The 11,093-nt window shown below is 42.6% G+C and overlaps 1 long non-coding RNA gene across 1 annotated transcript; it reads right to left on the reverse strand.

Moving 5' to 3' along the window:
- Positions 1–1,040: 1,040 nt before the first annotated feature.
- Positions 1,041–4,020, reverse strand: LOC310781194. The gene is made up of 3 exons (XR_014552957.1): positions 3,832–4,020; positions 1,382–1,454; positions 1,041–1,263 (listed from the first exon to the last, which is right to left on the reverse strand). It is a non-coding gene; the product is annotated as an uncharacterized lncRNA (long non-coding RNA).
- Positions 4,021–11,093: the final 7,073 nt, after the last annotated feature.

The following is an 11,093-nucleotide window of genomic DNA, read 5'->3' on the forward strand; positions in this document are numbered from 1 at the left end:
AGCTACACACACTCTCTGTAATAGCCAAAGAAAAGCCTGGTTTACCCTGGTCTACTCCCAGCCAGTGTTCTGTAAAGATAAGTGAAGACATTTTTATAGTACGGTATGTTTTGTTGAATTTGTATTACACAATACTTTTTTGACATTTTTGAATTCTCACCCCTGACAAATACCACATTACAAGAAAGAAAAAACAAAAGCGAAAACACTAAAACTCATAGAAACTATGCATTTTCAAAAAATAAAAAATAAACTAAACTATCAAACCGGCTTTAAAAATTAATTAAAACTGAACTGAAATGGAAAACAAGTCCAAACTAATAAAAATAAAAAATAATGAAAAAAAAAATCTCAAACCATTATAACCTTGGTGTATAGTATATACTGCATGTCCTGGAGGTGCTCTTCGGCAAGTTAGATGCAGCGGTGTTTCTTCAGAGTACTTGAGTGTCTGAACACTTTGTTACAGCGGACACAGCTGTAGGGTTTAACTCCAGTGTGAATGTGTTTATGTCTTGTTAGGTGACCTAACCTACTGAACCTGCTCCCACATTGGTCACAGCCGTAGGGTTTAGCTCCAGTGTGAATGCGTTTATGTGTTGTTAGGCTACTTAAGTGACTGAACCTGTTCCCACATTGGTCACAGCTGTAGGGTTTAGCTCCAGTGTGAATGCGTTTATGTGTTGTTAGGCTATCTAACTGACTGAACCTGTTCCCACATTGGTCACAGCTGTAGGGTTTAGCTCCAGTGTGGATGAGTTTATGTTTTTTTAGGGAAGATAACTCACTGAACCTGTTCCCACATTGGTCACAGCTGTAGGGTTTAACTCCAGTGTGAATGCGTTTATGTGTTGTTAGGGCACCTAAATGACTGAACCTGCTCTCACATTGGTCACAGCTGTAGGGTTTAACTCCAGTGTGGATGCGTTTATGTGTTGTTAGGTTACTTAACTGACTGAACCTGTTCCCACATTGGTCACAGCTGTAGGGTTTAGCTCCAGTGTGGATGCGTTTATGTATTTTTAGGGAATTTAACCGACTGAACCTGCTCCCACATTCTTCACAGCAGTGGGGCTTCTCTCCACTGTGAATGCGTTGGTGGTTTCTTAGGGGACCTGACCGTTTGAAACAGCTTCCACACTCCTGACAGGAGTAAGGCTTCTCCCCTGAGTGAACACTCTGATGTTGCTTTAAGTTGTGAAGTCTTGTGAATGTTTTGTCACACTGATCACAGCGGTGATGTCTGGGTACGCTGGTGTCTCCCTGTTACCATGGAGAAAGATATAAAGAAAGAATCAGGACAGAGAGACTGTGTGTGTGTGTGTGTGTGTGTTTGTGTTGCAACATCAGTGCGACAACAACAACAGTGATATTTCTTCACCTCCTCTGAAGAAGTCATCTTGACAGCGTTCCTCTCCTCCTCTGCCAGATGTCTCTCCTCCCGCCGTTCAGCTCTGACATCATCAAACAGAGACAGAAGGTAAGACAGCTCTGACATCATCAAACAGAGACAGAAGGTAAGACAGGGAACACCCACAAAAACAACAATACTAATCAGAAATATAGCCGCAAGCGGCAATACCAGGGGTTCAAGCCTATTGCCCCTGAAGAGGCTTATTTGTCATTGGGCCAAATTTCAGGAATTGGCCCAGTGGTGTGGATGGTTAGAAAAACGGGAAATGAGGTGTTGGTTGTATCGCTGGAATTTGGTAGATTGGTATCAACTTAAATGTGTTATTTTTTCGATGTGAATAGATATGTTTTCATGACGTTCATTTACGCTGAATTAAAAATAATGTGCATGCTTTTAAGAGAAATAATGTAACCTTACATGCATCATGTGACAGTGTGTCCGTGGGGGGGGGGGGGGGGGGGGGGTGCGCCGAGTGCTCCAAGTGGTGCTCTGATTTAACTCCCAGCCGCGGGCGTCCCCCCCTCCTCTCTTTCACTCATTCAGAGCTTTAACACAACAACACAACAATGCACAGAGAGCGAAATATGGAATTATTTTTGCTTACGTTACGTTGCTGACACTAAGGGGACGGACACTACATAGCCTGTCTGTAAATGATGTTTAAAAGTGCAGAGGTGAAGGGAGCTCAGCTGACCAAATGCAGAGAAACATCCCGACTTCAAAGAGCAACAGGTTAGCGAATGTGATCGATAACATAATCACATTCCATCAAATAAGTCGTCAAACGAGTTATTTTGTGACAAGCAAACATTTTCACAAGGAAATGTGCTCAGCAACCCTCTGCCAAGTAACGTTATTGAGTCATGACACTGTTTATTTAATAGGGTGATCTGGTTGTAAAAATAAAACATTTACACCAGAAAGACATTGAAAGCAGTGATTGATAATCAATGAAATCGAATGTTTGTCTGCAAATTGCATCATTGGGAGGTTGATTCTGGGACTCAATATTAACGGGGGGGCAGTATATCAATTTTATATCAATATTGTGATATGAGACTATATATGGCAAGGCTGTCCAAACCTTTTGAATGGGGGCCAGATTTGATAATGTGAAAATATCTGGGGGCCAGCTACTTTTCGCTTCATATGGGTTATATAAAAAAATACAATACAGGGTGCATTCGTAAATCCACTCTTGACGCTCTACACTGAAATAAGAGCGTGAAGGTACATTACATTATAATGGTGCTCCCTATTTACAAACGGTCCAGTGTGCGCTCTGGGTGCTCGGAGTGCTATTTCCGAACACACCTACAACTGTTCTCTAAGGATTTAGTTTACGGTCTGAAAACATTAGTTTTGCCTGCATTGTTCCTACTTGGTGCTTGTCTACAAACTGTATAATAGTGCTGTCAAACTGAACTTGCTTCCTGAAACAGTACTGTAGTATATTTTGAGAGATGAGCCATGGCCCGCATGTGGCTGGACTTTGGACATGCCTGATATATGGTCTTAGATTTTGGATATGGTAATATGGCGATACGGCACAAATGTTGTCTTTTCCTGGTTCTAAAGGCTGCATTACAGTAAAGCCGTTTTCCCACATGCGTACCGGAAAATTACCTGTAAGTCAATATCGGACATTTCCCTTTACACTTCGGCTCGCGCATGTGGGAATCTATCAGCGAATTTGCCTGTATGTTGGGGGGCGGGGCGGGACTACAGAGCGGGTGGGGAGTGACGTGTCGGCAAAACTCCGAATGGTGAAATAAGTTTGCTTGTTTATCCGTTCACCTGCGTCGCGTTGAAGCACTTTTTACAGACTGGCTTCGTTTGATGTGTCCGGGCTTGCCTTCGCTGTCGGCAACGTAAGCAAAATACTTCCACATTTCGCTTCGTGCATTTGCTTCGTCTGTGTCCCTGTCGGGCTGTGACTGAAGGAGGAGGACGGACTGTGGCCAGAGAGAGCGAGCAGGCAGCAGAGAGGAGAGGAGAGAGGGGAAAATCAGCACGCCCACACATTATTATCACAAGATCATTTCGCCAGTTTGCTTTAATGTGCGCGAATGATTAGATTATGCCCGCTGGAACATTAAGCAACGTGTGTACACCTCGCCCATGAGTGTCGCGGGAAATGACTGGACCCGTTCTACACTTAAGTCCGCTATCGCGCATAACGCTGTTCTGACTGCCTCGAAACTGGTGAAATCTCCGCGATGACGGGCTCGCGCTTATACCGGCACGACGACTTTCTCACATGCAGGCATTAGACCACGTTCCGGTCATTTAGCGGTACAAAGCGCATGTGGGAAAAGGGCTTAAGTGTTGTTGTGGTGGTCCACTTTCACCTGTGTGTGTGTGTGTGTGTGTGTGTGTGTGTGTGTGTGTGTGTGTGTGTGAACACAACCACTTACTTAGCTCCATATGTTCTGCTCTTCTCTGTTCCTCTAGTGTGTGCAGTCTCTGGGTCCTCTTGAAGCTGCTCTCCCTCCTGACTGCTCCAGAGTTCCTCCTGTTCCTCTTTAATGTGTGGGGGTTCTGGGTCCTCTTGAAGCTGCTCTCCCTCCTGACTGCTCCAGAGTTCCTCTTTAATGTGTGGGGGTTCTGGGTCCTCCTGAAACTGCTCTCCCCCCCGACTGGTCCAGAGTTCCTCCTGTTCCTCTTTAATGTGTGGGGGCTCTGCGCCCTCCTGAAGCTGCTCTCCACCCCGACTGGTCCAGAGTTCCTCCTGTTCCTCTTTAATGTGTGGGGGCTCTGGGTCCTCCTGAAGCTGCTCTCCCTCCCGACTGGTCCAGAGTTCTTCTTTAATGTGTGCGTGCTCTGGGTCCTCCTGAAGCTGCTCTCCCTCCCGACTCGTACAGAGTTCCTCCTGTTCCTCTTTAATGTGTGTGGGCTCTGGGTCCTCCTGAAGCTGCTCTCCCTCCCGACTCGTACAGAGTTCCTCCTGTTCCTCTTTAATGTGTGGGGGCTCTGGGTCCTCCTGGTCCAGACTGGGGCTCCACTTCTGCAGTTCAGGAGGAACTTCTTCCAAACGCTGCTGGAAGTCTGGACGTACGTCTATTCTATGTAACCGCACTACAGGATTTAAAACCGTGTCAAACAGCTTTCGTTGTTGCTTGTTCTTTTTGGAAGAAGATTCTAGCCTGATATCAGACTGAATTGTTAACTTGTTACACTCCATTTCTTCTTCAGAAGCAGTCAAATCAGTGGAGTGGGAAGATCTGAAGATCTGGACTCAGACAGAGAAGCTTCCTCCTTGTACTGCTATCTTCTTTCAAACAGCTCAAATATCTCTTCAACAGCCACAGTTAGTCGCTAAGATAATTCACCAAACCTGTCCGGTTTTGGACATTAGACATTTCCATACAGGCATACAGTGACACGGGAACTTTTCCTCCTGAACGTTTTACTGGCAAAAGTTGTTCTTCAAAGCTCAAACAAACGTTAGCTCCATTAGCTTCACAGCTAACCAACCCGTTCATCTGAGTCCAAGAGAGACGAGCTTCTTCTTCCTCTCTCAGTGCTAAACGGAGCCTCGTCTCCTGTTGATATATTCGTGGTAATATCATTCATTCATACAGCGTCTTCTGTTGTTGGTCAATTACAGTTGTAAACAATAGCGTGATGAATCGGGAATTGGTATTATTAGCTGGCCGCCATCTTGTCCGACGCTGAATCCGGTCCGGGTCCGGTCCGGGTCCGGTCCGTCCATATGTCCGTCCGTCACTCCCATGGTCACTCCGCCCCCAATCTTTGGTCCTACTCAGCTCCCGCATCGTTAACATGGAATTCCTTTCACGTGTGCGCCAGCGGCCAATCAAACAAGCTGTTTACAAGTTTATCTGTGAAAAGACGCACAACACTGCGACTATCTGCCATCATGTGCGGTACCTCTCTTTTAATGCAATTTATTTATTTCATAGACCGTATAATCTAGGTTTATTTAGGTGGAAGTTAAGTTACTACATGTAGATATGTCCTTTTAAAAGGGCATGCACCACCCATTATAACAATAGACTTATATTTATATTCAATAGGATAAGTGGGTTAGAATTTTGCATCTTGAACACTGATGGAAAACTCTCCCCCATTTTTTTAAAACTTTATTGATCCCAGAGGGGAAATTGAGTCATGCTACAGTAATAGGCTACCAGGCTACTCAAACTTGGTACTAGGGAAATATAAACATTGAAACATTATCAGAGGCATATAGAGGCCTACACATATACCATAAAACAATAAAATAGAAGTTATGTAGCTACTGTATATAAAGTGTCACAAATAGGCTATGTGCCTTCTCCTACAATCCTTATCAAGTAGCCTACCATTTAGCAAAAGGTGAAATATGAGGTAGGCCTATGTAATATCTTCTTATACAGGTGCATAATATTTTCTTAAATACAGCAGTGTGAGTGATAGTAATTAATAATAATAATAATAAAGAGTAAGGTGGATTAGGTCGATCAGTAAAATGAGCAGTGACATGAACAATAACAGTCTGGATCATTTGATTATTGCCCAAATTGCAGTATTTAGCACTTATTGCACATTGAGTTGTATTTCACAATCAGATGATCAAAAGGCGGTTTTTGATTTGTGGACGGGTGGAGAGAGTCCCAGGCTATATTATTGGCTGACTGAAGAGAGTCTGACGCTCTGAGGGAGGAGTTAAAGAGTTTGATGGCCACAGGCCTTCCTGTGGTGCTCTGTGTGCATCTGTGGAATCGGTCTTGCCCTGAAAGTGCTCCTAGCTGTGTTCGACCAGCTCATCATGGAGTGGGTGGGAGACGTTGTCCATGATGGACAACGTCAACAATGATCAGAGAGCGCAGCTCCAGCCCCACAACGTCCCTGGCCTTGTGGATCAGTTTGTTGAGTCTGTTGGGATCCACTGCCCTCCTCCTGCTGCCCCAGCATACATGGAGCTCATATCAATACAGTGAGTGGAAGGAACAGTCTGAATTGGTTTCTGGAGCTGTTCATGTGATGATGTATTATGGCACTCATCTGCCCACCAGTGATTGCAAGCCAGTCTTCTCTGTCTCTGAGTCAAATAAGATATGCAGCGTCAGAATTTGGCCACAAGGTGGGGCATTGAGAGCAAGAGTGGAGAAAGGTCCAGCTGTGCAGGCCACTGGTGGAATGTAAAATATCAAAAACCTGCATAAAAAAGTGTTGAAAAGACTCCCCCCTGCCCCCCAACACCCCTGATTTGGGATAAATTAAGATAAATTACCAGAGATTCCCCCTGGGTTTCAAAACCTTTATTAGCTGAAAGATGAGAGTGAAGCTAACACATTGAATGTAGCCTCTATGTGTTTGTATTATATCAGCTGTGAGCAGAGAGGATGACCCCCCCCCCCCCACACACACACACACCTGATCAGCTAATCCACCTTTCAGACTCGTGCCTGGATAACATGTGTTGGCACGGAGCAGGAACAGACCATTTGATCCTCCATGTCCTTCTCATACAGACAGCCTATCACCTGGGGAGAGATCCTGTGATCTATCATACAGACAGCCTATCACCTGGGGAGAGATCCTGTGATCTAATGAGTGTGGATGGATCATACAGATAATACACACATCATCATCATCTGCTGCTGTCCTACCTCAGCCAGTCATCCAGCCAGCCAGCTAAGCAAGCAGCTGGCTGCAGCTCTGCAGAGATGGAGAGGAGACAGGGTGATGTAGGCCATTGATAACACATAAGGTTCATTCAGGAGATGCACAGGACACAGGAGAACGTTGTTCATAGATGTTGGATATGTGGGTGTGGGGGAGCTTTTTCTTAAAGGTTCACAAGCCCATCTTTCCTTTCCTTTCCTGTGTTGTATTTATGTAAACACACAAAGGATAATTATAATCTCCACGACGATCAAAAGTCATAACAAAGTGTGCTAACACTTTACAATAAGGTTCCACAAAAATGTGCTTAGTTACCAAGGAACGAGTAATCAAAAAATCAGCAATGAACTGTAATGAATAGTTAACCGGGATTTCCTGAATGACTGAAATCAAGTAGACCTATGATAGTTGGCTACGTAATGACATTATACGTACTGACATTATGAACAGACTATAGACCCTTCTCACGGGGGCCATTTTGTGTCGAGAAGCCAGGGTAAACACAGGTGCAAGCAAAACACTAATGAGGGTTTCCAAATCCCAATCATGGAAGTTGGAAACCCTCATTAGTGTTTTGCTTGCACCTGTGTTTACCCTGGCTTCTCGACACAAAATGGCCCCCGTGAGAAGGGTCTATTACATAGCAGTATTGATACCAGTATCTAACGATTACTTCCTGGATATCTGAATGCTATAATGGCCACTTACTCAATGTATCATTCATGATTAGCTCTGAATAAGATAGTAAGTAGCATGTAATCATTACTTCCTTGTTGAGCCCATATTAGTTACTATTTTTGTCTCGAGTAGCCTGAAGTAGTGCATCATACTGAGTAGCCCGAAGTAGTGCATCATACTGAGTAGCCTGAAGTAGTGCATCATACTGAGTAGCCTGAAGTAGTGCATCATACTGAGTAGCCTGAAGTAGTGCATCATACTGAGTTGCTACTAAGAATGTATCCTTATTTTCTGATTCTCTTACCATCAGTTACCATCTTTGTGTCCCCCTCAAGTAAGCATCACCCTTGTGATGACCCTGTGAGTTGTTAGGCTGATTGGGTGCACCTGGGCACAGAAGAACTTCATACCATTCAGTCTCTCTCCCTCCTCACCGATGCACCTTTTGACCTGTTCTTTTGTTTAATGTCATTTTTTGTCGTCTAGTTTATATTTCCCCTTAGTTTTAGTTCATAAATTATTGTTTGAACTTTTATTTAAACGTGATTTTTTTGTTACTTCCTTGAGCTGGGTTGTAACGTATGGGGGGTGAGGAGGGAGAGACACTGCTGAATGTCTGAAAGCCTTTAAAGACAAGGAGTACACCCAGGTGCACTCATCACCATAACGACCCCAACCACCAGCAAGCAGAGGGATATCACGTCCTAACTGACAAATAACCACTAGAGTTGTTCATGGTATGCATCGCTCCTTCATGATTATCTTGCCATTAGTTACCATTTTTGTGTCTAAAGTCAAGTTGAGTATCACCTTATTAACAGAATAAAGCACCAACTGGTCCTCACCAAAATTATGCAGTTTAAATTGTGAGCTGGTGAAATTTGAACCATTTGGTTATGAAATCATTACTTTAATACCTGTCAAGTCTAATTGAGAACAGACATGTACATGACTAATATAGTATATAGGTGAACATTTTATGCAATGTAATATCAAAATGTAATACAAGTCGTATTAACAACAATCACCTACATGATAAAAAAAAACCATCAGACATCAGAGATACAAAAACAAACTAACAAAGTGTATTGAGTCTTAGCCTTTTTAAACACAAACATAGCCATAGGACATGTCACAGTACATCACATGGCATATATGAGGAAGACTGCAGGAAGTGGAAACAGTCAGGTATGCCAAACAAAACCTATGACTTTTCATATGAAATTTAACTACGTTTTATCATCTGCTGCATGCTATCCGATCTGCTTAGAACACTGCATAGCTAAAACTAAGGAATTCAAAGCATGTACTGTATTATCCTCACTCCTTATCAGTGTTGGGGGTAACTCATTACAAAAGTAATATGTCATGTAATATATTACTTTTACCAGTAACTGAGTAATATAACTTATTACCAATACGATTTCAGTAATATTATACCTGTTACTTTGTCAAGTAACACAAGTTACAAATTGAGTTACATTTTCAAAGCACTATTTAAATGAAGATACAATCATTTCCTAATGAAATTGTATTTTTATGCAATTAACCACATAGATGACAATAAAGAAAAAGGATGACATTTAGAATTTTGGATGGTTTACACTGATGGTTTAAATTATATTTCAGGATGGTTCTGGGACAGCGATGTCATTCTGCTACTGCAGTTATTTTGGTGAAAGTAATGCAAAAGTATTGTACTTTAGTACTCGACCCAGACAGTAATATTGTAAAGTACCGTACCTGATTACTTTCAAATTAAAGTAACTAGTAATATGTAGTATATTACATTTTGAAAGTAACTTGCCCAACACTGCTCCATACCTATTAGAATACAGTATCAGCATTGATTAGTTGACATTATTTTGATTAGACCTTTCCTTAATGTTAATACATACAAAAATAAAGTGTGTTCACAAGTCTCAAATCCAAGTCAAGACTCAAGTCTTTGAGGAGTAGTCCAAGTCCCCATCTCTGCCTGGAAGTTAAATAAAGCTTTCAGTATCTAGCCTATAATATAGGAATATTATATCATAGGAATATTGTCGAGAAATCGTCATGTCTTGTGCGTGTGTGTGTGGGGTGAGGGGCTTCCTGCCTGTTGACCAGAGTTTCAAATAAAATGCATCTTTCTTCATTGGTTTCCTTTCTAGAATGACCTTTGTTAGGGCTTCTGAATACAATAGAGAGGCAAAGTGAACGTCACTTCCTGCTTCAGCATTGTACCAGAGACTTTCTTCCACCATTCATTTCCCCATAGACATTGCGTAAAATGCTTATTTAGAATCGGGAGAGACCATAGAACATTTCACTCAGACCAAAAATAAAAACAAAACAAAAGCGAAAACACTAAAACTCATAGAAACTATGCATTTTCAAAAAATAAAAAATAAACTAGCAAACAGGCTTTAAAAATTAATTAAAACTTAACTGAAATGGAAAACAAGTCTAAACTAATAAAAATAAAAACTAATGAAAACCTTATATAACCTTGGTGTATAGTATATACTGCATGTCCTATTTGACAGAGAGGAGCTTGTTCCCGCTGCAGACAGTGGAGGCGCTCTTCAGCAAGTTAGATGCAGCGGTGTTTCTTCAGAGTAGTTGAGTGTCTGAACACTTTGTTACAGCGGCCACAGCTGTAGGGTTTAACTCCAGTGTGGATGCGTTTATGTCTTTTTAGGGCACCTAAGTGACTGAACCTGCTCCCACATTGGTCACAGCTGTAGGGTTTAACTCCAGTGTGAATGTGTTTATGTCTTTTTAGGGCACCTAAGTGACTGAACCTGCTCCCACATTGGTCACAGCTGTAGGGTTTAACTCCAGTGTGAATGTGTTTATGTCTTGTTAGGTTAGCTAACAGACTGAACCTGCTCCCACATTGGTCACAACTGTAGGGTTTAACTCCAGTGTGGATGCGTTCATGTGTTTTTAGGTTACTTAACTGACTGAACCTGCTCCCACATTGGTCACAGCTGTAGGGTTTAACTCCAGTGTGAATGTGTTTATGTCTTTTTAGGGCACCTAAGTGACTGAACCTGCTCCCACATTGGTCACAACTGTAGGGTTTAACTCCAGTGTGGATGCGTTCATGTGTTTTTAGGCTACCTAACTGACTGAACCTGCTCCCACATTGGTCACAGCTGTAGGGTTTATCTCCAGTGTGAATGTGTTTATGTGTTGTTAGGCTACTTAAGTCACTGAACCTGCTCCCACATTGGTCACAGCTGTAGGGTTTAACTCCAGTGTGAATGCGTTTATGTGATGTTAGGCTACTTGAGTCTCTGAAACTGTTCCCACATTGGTCACAGCTGTAGGGTTTAGCTCCAGTGTGAATGCGTTTGTGTGTTTTTAGGGTAAATAACCG

Source organism: Poromitra crassiceps (assembly GCF_964638095.1).
Source record: "Poromitra crassiceps genome assembly, chromosome: 8".
Taxonomy (NCBI): domain Eukaryota; kingdom Metazoa; phylum Chordata; class Actinopteri; order Beryciformes; family Melamphaidae; genus Poromitra; species Poromitra crassiceps.